At 46.9% G+C, this 7,588-nt stretch overlaps 1 long non-coding RNA gene across 1 annotated transcript; it reads right to left on the minus strand.

The window, feature by feature from the left end:
• Positions 1-393: 393 nt before the first annotated feature.
• On the minus strand, positions 394-7,226 carry LOC116070136. The gene is made up of 2 exons (XR_004110286.1): positions 5,436-7,226; positions 394-1,653 (listed from the first exon to the last, which is right to left on the minus strand). It is a non-coding gene; the product is annotated as an uncharacterized LOC116070136 (long non-coding RNA).
• Positions 7,227-7,588: the final 362 nt, after the last annotated feature.

A 7,588-nucleotide genomic window follows, 5' to 3' on the forward strand; every position in this document is an offset into this window, starting at 1 on the left:
TAAGGTGAGGTCACTGCTAAGGTGTCCCCTAGCATAGTGCCCAAGTACTAGGGAACACTTCCAAGCTCACGAAATCTGTGAGATGTTTCCCAAAGGCAACATTACGAGAGCATCATTCAGGCCTGAGCTGAGCAAGTGAGCATGACAGTGCTGGTGGCTGAGTACATTGTTTATGAAGTAACTGTATGTGCTTAATAAGGTCTCCTTAGATACACGCATTGGATGAAAGGGCAGTGACAAGAGGCTTTGCAGGACCCAAAGCCCCTGTTTGCCTAAGAATAACAAAGAATTTGTTACCCACTGATTCGGTGTCAGCAGTGACCTTGTGGAACAAAACAGCTAATCATAAGAATCGATGCTTTGAGAGAGTCCTGATAACATCAGGGAGGTTGGTACCAGTGATACATGCAATTTTCTTATTGTAGTTATTGAATATTTTTGAAATGTCACAAGTGCTATAATGCATTTTGATCATATCCATTCCTTCCTGCCATCACAATGCCACATATCCCATCCCCCCCCATCTTCTTCCCAAACTCAGGTCCTTTTCTGATATGAGTGGATATTTGTGTCTCTCCTACTGGATCCAGTTAATATTGCCCCTGGGTATATGGGAGTAGGGCTGGCCACTAGGGCATGGGCAACCTATACTGGAGGGCCTCACTGGAGAGCACTAATTCTCCCTTGTTTATCAACCATAGATTGCCCATAGTTCCTCACACACGAGTGGGGCCTTGTGAGCCCTCTGCCCATCCCTCATGCCATTTTCTGTGTCATGGAAGATGAGACCTTCAAAAAACCATCTCTGTCATGGTGTATGGGCAGACCTCCTTGATCTTCAGATCTACCCAGTGTTGAGCCCCACCCCTACCCCCATATCCCCAATGCTCCTCCAGTCTGCTCTCTTGGAGTTGTACAAAGAAGCAGTCTGTGACCTCAGGCCCTTGGATCCTTGTCTACATGACCACACTTAAGGCGACAAAAGAAAAGTAGAAATATAAATAACAAGGCAAACTAGCTCCCTGAGGCAGAGCCCAAGAGGAACAGGGCAGGTTTCTAATGGTGACCTCCAACTGTTAATTCCAAGTTTCCTCCCAGGAACTCTGCAGAGGAAGTTTGCCTGTAGCTGAGGCTTCTAATTAACTCTAAAGCTCCTACCACATCATCTAACACCTACAGACCACCCTCAAGCCTGTCTCTCCCAGGACAGAAGTCAAAAATATCTAATGTAGGTGAGAACTCCGCCATAGGAAATCCCTCTTCATCTATAGGAAATGCTGGCTGTGTCTCCCTCTGCCTGATTACCGTGTAACCCTACAGCTGAAGAAATGGGCTCTAAGGCACCCAAAATAGAAATAGTAGTGTTGGTTTATGAAGCATCTAGTTTGTTGCCAAGATGCTGGGAACATAGGGGTAAAGATGAAGTTTCTGCCTCTATACGTCTCACAGTCAAATGGGGAAACCAGGTCATTGTCAACATGGGGCGGGGGGAAGCTACAGGGCAGGGTAGTACAGATGGGGCTTGTGGGTGTACATAATCCAGGTGGAGGCTTTAAGCTTCTTGCAGGGATGGAGTCTTGAAAGTGGAAGGATCCAGCAAATGAAGTAAGTAGGGGGTGACCATTCCCTCGTGAAGTGGTAGAGGTTAACATCCTAGTAAAAAGAAGAAGAGACATGAAAGAGTTAAGGATAATGGAGTGAAAAATGGGGGACTTACAAGAGAGAAGGCAAGACAGGAAGCGACTCCTGGCTCATGAGTAACCTTGAAAGGCAAATAGGAGGGGGCAGTCCTCTGAAGGATGTCACCGAGGCCATCAAAACCAACGCATCTGCACTCCCCGTGGTGGCTCAATTAAAGTGGCACTGAGGATGCATCATGGGCCAGGCACATCTGAGGATGAAGAGAACAGTCTAGCTCGGAAACCACCAAGGAAATCAACCAAGAAAGGAGCATCGAGCACACAGCAAAAGGCCACATGGAAAGGAAAGCGGGAAGCCAGATACCTGGGGTTCCCTGACATTGCACAGAGCGAGCTGTGTATGACTGAGAATAGGAGGTCGCACGCCTGTTCTGGGGCACTCATATCTAAGAAAGGGGGAAAAAAGAGGGGCCCAGAGGTGAAGCAAGAAATGGAATAATGACAGGTATACAGAGGGAAGTGTTGTGGAGGTGGGGCGGGGTAGAAAGAATCCAGTAACACTGAGAAGTGAAACACGGTGTACCGGACCATCAACGACCAGGAGTGTTAATGAGGAAACAAGCAGAAATGAAGAGGTAAATGATAGGGAGGGGTCTGTGACAGGGTCTGCATCTCAACCACATCAGAGAGAGTGAGTTCAAGGCCAGCCTGGGTAAATTAACAAGACTTTGTCTCAATATAAAATGTCAAGGGACTGGCAGGATGGCTCAGTGGGTAAAGAGACCTGCCTGCGGGCCTGACTACCTGAGCTTACAACCTGGAACCCACATGTAGAGAGAGCCAACTCCTAGAGGGTATCTTCTGACATCCTGGCACGTACCATGACATACATGGTGCGCACACAGAGTAAACAAATGTAAAACATGTTTAAATAAATAACTACATAAAAAGAGGGCTGGGAACATAGCTCAGGGGCTCAATGCCTTCCTGGAATCTATAAGGCCCTGGGTTCATTCACCAGTACCTTCCTCTTCCTCAGGAAGTACATGTAGATCAGCTGATGGGTAAACTTGACTTCCAAAGGAAGAAAGGATACAAGTGCAAATACTGGAGAATAGAAAGTTAGTGGGTGTCTTGTTGCGGCCACCATGATGTAACCCTGGTTGCTTATGGCTAACAGGACAGAGGGAACATGATACCAACTACATTGCCCATACAATGCAAACCTAGGAATGAGGAAGCCAGGTGAGCTTTTGGTCAAGAGTTCAAAAGAGGGTTTCTTTAATGAGACCTTCCAGAGAGTGATAGACCCCATCAGGGTCAGACCCCAATGCCCCTACAGGCTTCTCTGCAGCTTTGCCCTTAGACAAGTTCTGTCTTAAGGGTGAACCACCTGTAAAATCAAGCACGGCAATAGCTAGCCATGCCTGTCACTGGCTGCAATGAGGAGCAGGAGATGTGCGAGAAGAGTGTTTGGGAGTTGCAGATGATTAGGAGCCACCATGTGGGTCCTGGGAATTAAATCAGGTTCCTCTGCCAGAACAACAAGTATTCTTAACCACTGAGCCATCTCTCCAGCCTCTAGCTTATTACACTTATGTATTTGGAGCTGTGACTATATCTCAGTGGTAAAAGAAGGCTTGCTTGGAAAAGATGAGGCCTTAGAGTCAGTCCCCAACAGGGGTTGTGGGGAATTTTTTTTTTGAGCTAAAAGTAATGTATTTATTTAAACACACCAATTCTAGCATTGTTGGAACACTGGAAAGTTGGGCAAGAGGAGGTAGCACTTTTATTTCCCCAAATGCCACAGGATCAGAGATAAGGGCTCTTTCTGCTCTCTATCTAGCCCAAGATTCAGTCTTTAAAGATTCAGTATTAAAATGAAGAGGAGGAAGATGAGGAAGAGAAGGAGGAAGAGGAAGAGAAGAAGGAAGAAGAGGAAGAAGAGGAGGAGGAGGAAGAGGAAACAGGGAAGAAAAAAGGAAAAACAGAAAAAAAATTCTAGCACCTGTTGGGACACTAAAGAAATGAGAAGCGAAAGAGAAGGCCATTTCACTGGCCTAATACTCAGGGTGGCCTGGCCAGCTCTTGAGCTCTTAGCCAGCATTCTGAGTACTTCACTGTGGGCTCTTTAGAGGCACAAGTCACATCTGTCCTCTTTGTTGCTTCTTTGTATTCTAGAGATCAAAATAAAAGCAACTCTTGTCTTGGCAGAAGGCCCAGTGCATAGCCCAATAGAAAGATTTGTTTGACTTCTAAACTAGAGGCAAGAAGTTGGGATATGATTTATGTAACATAGTCAAAGCTCTAGGTTGTATCCCCAGAATTTCATAAAACCAATGCTGTTGGTGCACACCTGTAATCCCAGTACTTGGGTGGTGGAGGCAGGAAGATCAGAACTTCAAGGGCATCCTTAACAACATACCAAGTTTGAGGCCAGCCTAGGCTATGTGAGACCCTGACTAAAACAAAACAAAGCAAAACAAAACAATGATAGGGCTAGCCAACTGTAGATGCTCAGACCTGGAATCCAACACTTTGAAGCTCAGGCAGAAGGATCACCATGAGTTCCAGGCCAGCCTGGGCTACAACTCAAGATTCTGCCAAAAGGGATGTGAGTCAGAAGCAGCTGCTCAGAAGGTTCTTTACTTCTGACCTTTACAAGGTCAAGAAACTTCAATAACCTATGCCTGAGCTTGAATGGAAAGACATCTGGTAGACCACACTTGTCATTTAGAGTTAGCATGGTAAAGCTCATTGAGGTTTATTAACACAGATATATTGATCATGGCTGGTCTTTGCCACATAGAACTATTCCCAAGCAAGCCATTCTTGGCTTTCTTCAAGTAATGTTGTCTGTGGAATTTCCTATTCTCCAGCCACAGAGGAGAAGGCAAACCCCACCCACCCCCAGAGTGTGGCTCTGAGGAGATTCAAAGAGGTTCATTTGTTTTCATTAGAGCCCCTTGAAGGCCTTCTTTCCCTCCTCATTAATGAATTTCCAGTCTTTCATTTAAAAACAAAAACAAAAATACAACAAAACACGATCCGGGAGAGGACATAGTTAAGTGGCTGGCATGCGTGGCTGTGCCGGCTTTACAGAAAGGGGATGGGCTATTTCCTGATTGTGAGGAGGGGTTGACATCTTTGGTTAGTATGCTAATTTTGTCTCTTTCATTTAACATTCAGATCAGGTCTGAACAGGCCCTTCCAAGCTGCAGAGTCCAGGGATGGGTGGCTGTCTGCCTAGCATCACAGAACATGCTTTGCATGAATTACATAAATACCCAAGCATCCAGTCTGCACCGACCTCACACTCTCTCTCCCTCTCCCAGAGACACACACAGACACTGAGCCACACACATGCAAGCACACACTGCGTATGATGCTGACACATGCATCTGCTAACCGCACAGGCATGGGTTTCCATGAACACTGATGGCATCCACAGATATACCCTAACCATCCATAGCTGGATTGAATTCATATTCTTTGGGTCTCTACTATGTCAGCAGGATGTCTACTACTCGGGGAAACAAGATATACTGGGGAGCCCAAAATTAAGGAGCAAGGTAAAAGTTTAAAAGCTCTATTGGTAGAAGGATCTCATCTATGCTGCCATAGCCAGGATGTTTTTTAAAGTCCCATTTCCACTCCTGGAAAAGACATCCATTCCAGCTCAATTAACTGAACACCCAGAGAAGGGAATTTTTTATTCCTTGGGGAATCCCCACCTTGTCCTTGTGTGTTTGGAACACTGTACAAAAAAGAGTTCATGGTTGGTTTGGGACTCACCAAGCCACAGCTGGGTGACAACAGAAGAGGAATCCCCAACCAGCTCCCGTAGGTCGGTCCAAATGGCAAAGACAATCACCTGGCGAATTTGCCAGAAGCCCAGCCAATGGAAAACTGAGTCTCCTCAACCTCCTCTTCCCACTATCACTCTGCAACAGTGAGGCGGCTTCTGAAAACAGGCAAGAGGACTAGCAGCTACTAGCAGGAGGCACGTTGTGGAATTGTTTTAAATAGATGGAATGACTTTGAGCCAGCAGAAAGACTCCAATGCAAAGGATATGTTGGCTTTCACTGTTTTGGGTCTGGTGGATTTGATTTGGGTTTTCTTTTTCCTCAGTGTGTGGCATAGCTGTGCAAGCCAGCATGCCATGACTCTTTCCTGAATCTTGTCCTCTTGTGCCCACCGCAATATTCCCAGACTTGGCTGAGGAACTCTAGCGGTTCCCATGGTCCCATCGGGAGCTTCCCAAGCCATGGGTGTTTTCTCCGAATTGCAGACTTGATTTGCCTTGATTATTATTTTTTTGGCTCTGATCCAAGATGTCTTCCTGTCATCCTCTCACCGTCTTTTCCAGTAATCCCTTTTTTAAACATCACCAACAATTAGTCGATTTATCTCCATCAGCAAGGACCACCGCCCACCCCCATATCCACATCCCCATGCAGACGTACACTCGGCTGAGCCCCCATCCCTGTCTTGTTTTGCCTTGAAGTATAAGAAATCACAGCTCCTCATTAGCTGGAGAGCACGTTTGGAACGGCTTTGTGTTTACTCACTTAGTAAGTGATGCTGGCCTTTTTAATTATCCTCCTTCCGCATGCCATTTAGAGCAGCAAGCTGTTCAAATCAAACCGAACGGGTGCACATCCTCGGCGAGGCGCTTGGAAAGGACTGGGTTGCTTTTTTTTTTTCTTCCTCTTCTTTTACCTCACTGCTGCTGCGTCCTTCCTTGTCTGTCAGCAAGCCAAGGAATCCCCCCACCAAAAGCTCTTACGTAGGAAGACACCAAAACCGTGAGTCACTTTTCACTCCCAGAGCAGAGTAATGCACGGCATTTTGCACCTAGCAGCAGACCCAAGATGATGGGGCTTTCCTCCAAGCCATTGAGATCCCTAAGACCAGATGCAGTCCTCACATCTTTCTTTCTTGCTGTTGCTCCCTCTTTCTCTTCTACCCTTCTCCATCCTTTCATTCTGGACCACTCTCTTCTTCTTCCTCCTCTCTGTGATGTGACAGCCGCAGACCCCAGCCAGAGCTGGGTCCTTCTCACCTTCTGTTATTTTTCCCCCTGCAGCCGTCTTTAGCTGCTACCCTCTGCAAGCTGGATCACCAAAGACACACGACTCGCTCACAATGAATAATCAATACGGATATTGATCTAGGGAAAAATGTTTGTAAATTCCTGAAAGGGAATCAGGAGCAGGGGGCAGGGAGGTTCGTGGGGGACGACGCTGCAGAGCTCAACACCCGCTAGGAAGCAGGACCACTTTTTGGATCCCCAAGTTTGGCCAGCTCCAAGGTGACGGGTACCGGAATGTGTTCCGATGTGGGTGTGCGCGCCGTGAGGAGGGTGCTGTGCGGAGTCTCATTTCTCTACAGCTGCTTTCCCTGAAGAATCGGGAGCCACATGGTCGGGAGCCCCCGTCAACGCCATGTCTTGGCTGCGGGCCAGCCCTGTTTTGTTTTCATTATCACACGCTACTTTGCAATTTGCATAAATACAGGGTTATTTTTTATCGTGTCGTCCAAAAGATAGAGCAGGGGGGGGGAATAGACTCTTTGTTGTGTGCAAGAAGGGCTTGCTGCCTACTCATTGAGGCTAAGGATTTGCCTCTCAGGCAGGGCTCTGGGGCATAGAGTGGGGGCTCCAGAAGAAATACAGGCGAAGGAGAGATAATGACAGAGGGGAAAGAAGCCAGGGGGATAAGAAGTAGGATTTAATGAGAACCTCAGGAAACTCAGCTTGGTAAATCCAAATATTAAAGACCTGTTTTCCTTGCAGAGAATCGTGAAGGTTTAGGCAAGAAAGGTGGAGAGAGATAGCTGGCCTGGGCTGCCCAGTCTCTCCTTAGATACCTTGCATGCTTTCTGCTGGAATGAACCATTGGTTGGAGGGGAGTATGTGGCATGATGAACGTACATGTCCTTGATC

Source organism: Mastomys coucha, unplaced genomic scaffold (assembly GCF_008632895.1).
Source record: "Mastomys coucha isolate ucsf_1 unplaced genomic scaffold, UCSF_Mcou_1 pScaffold22, whole genome shotgun sequence".
NCBI lineage: Eukaryota > Metazoa > Chordata > Mammalia > Rodentia > Muridae > Mastomys > Mastomys coucha.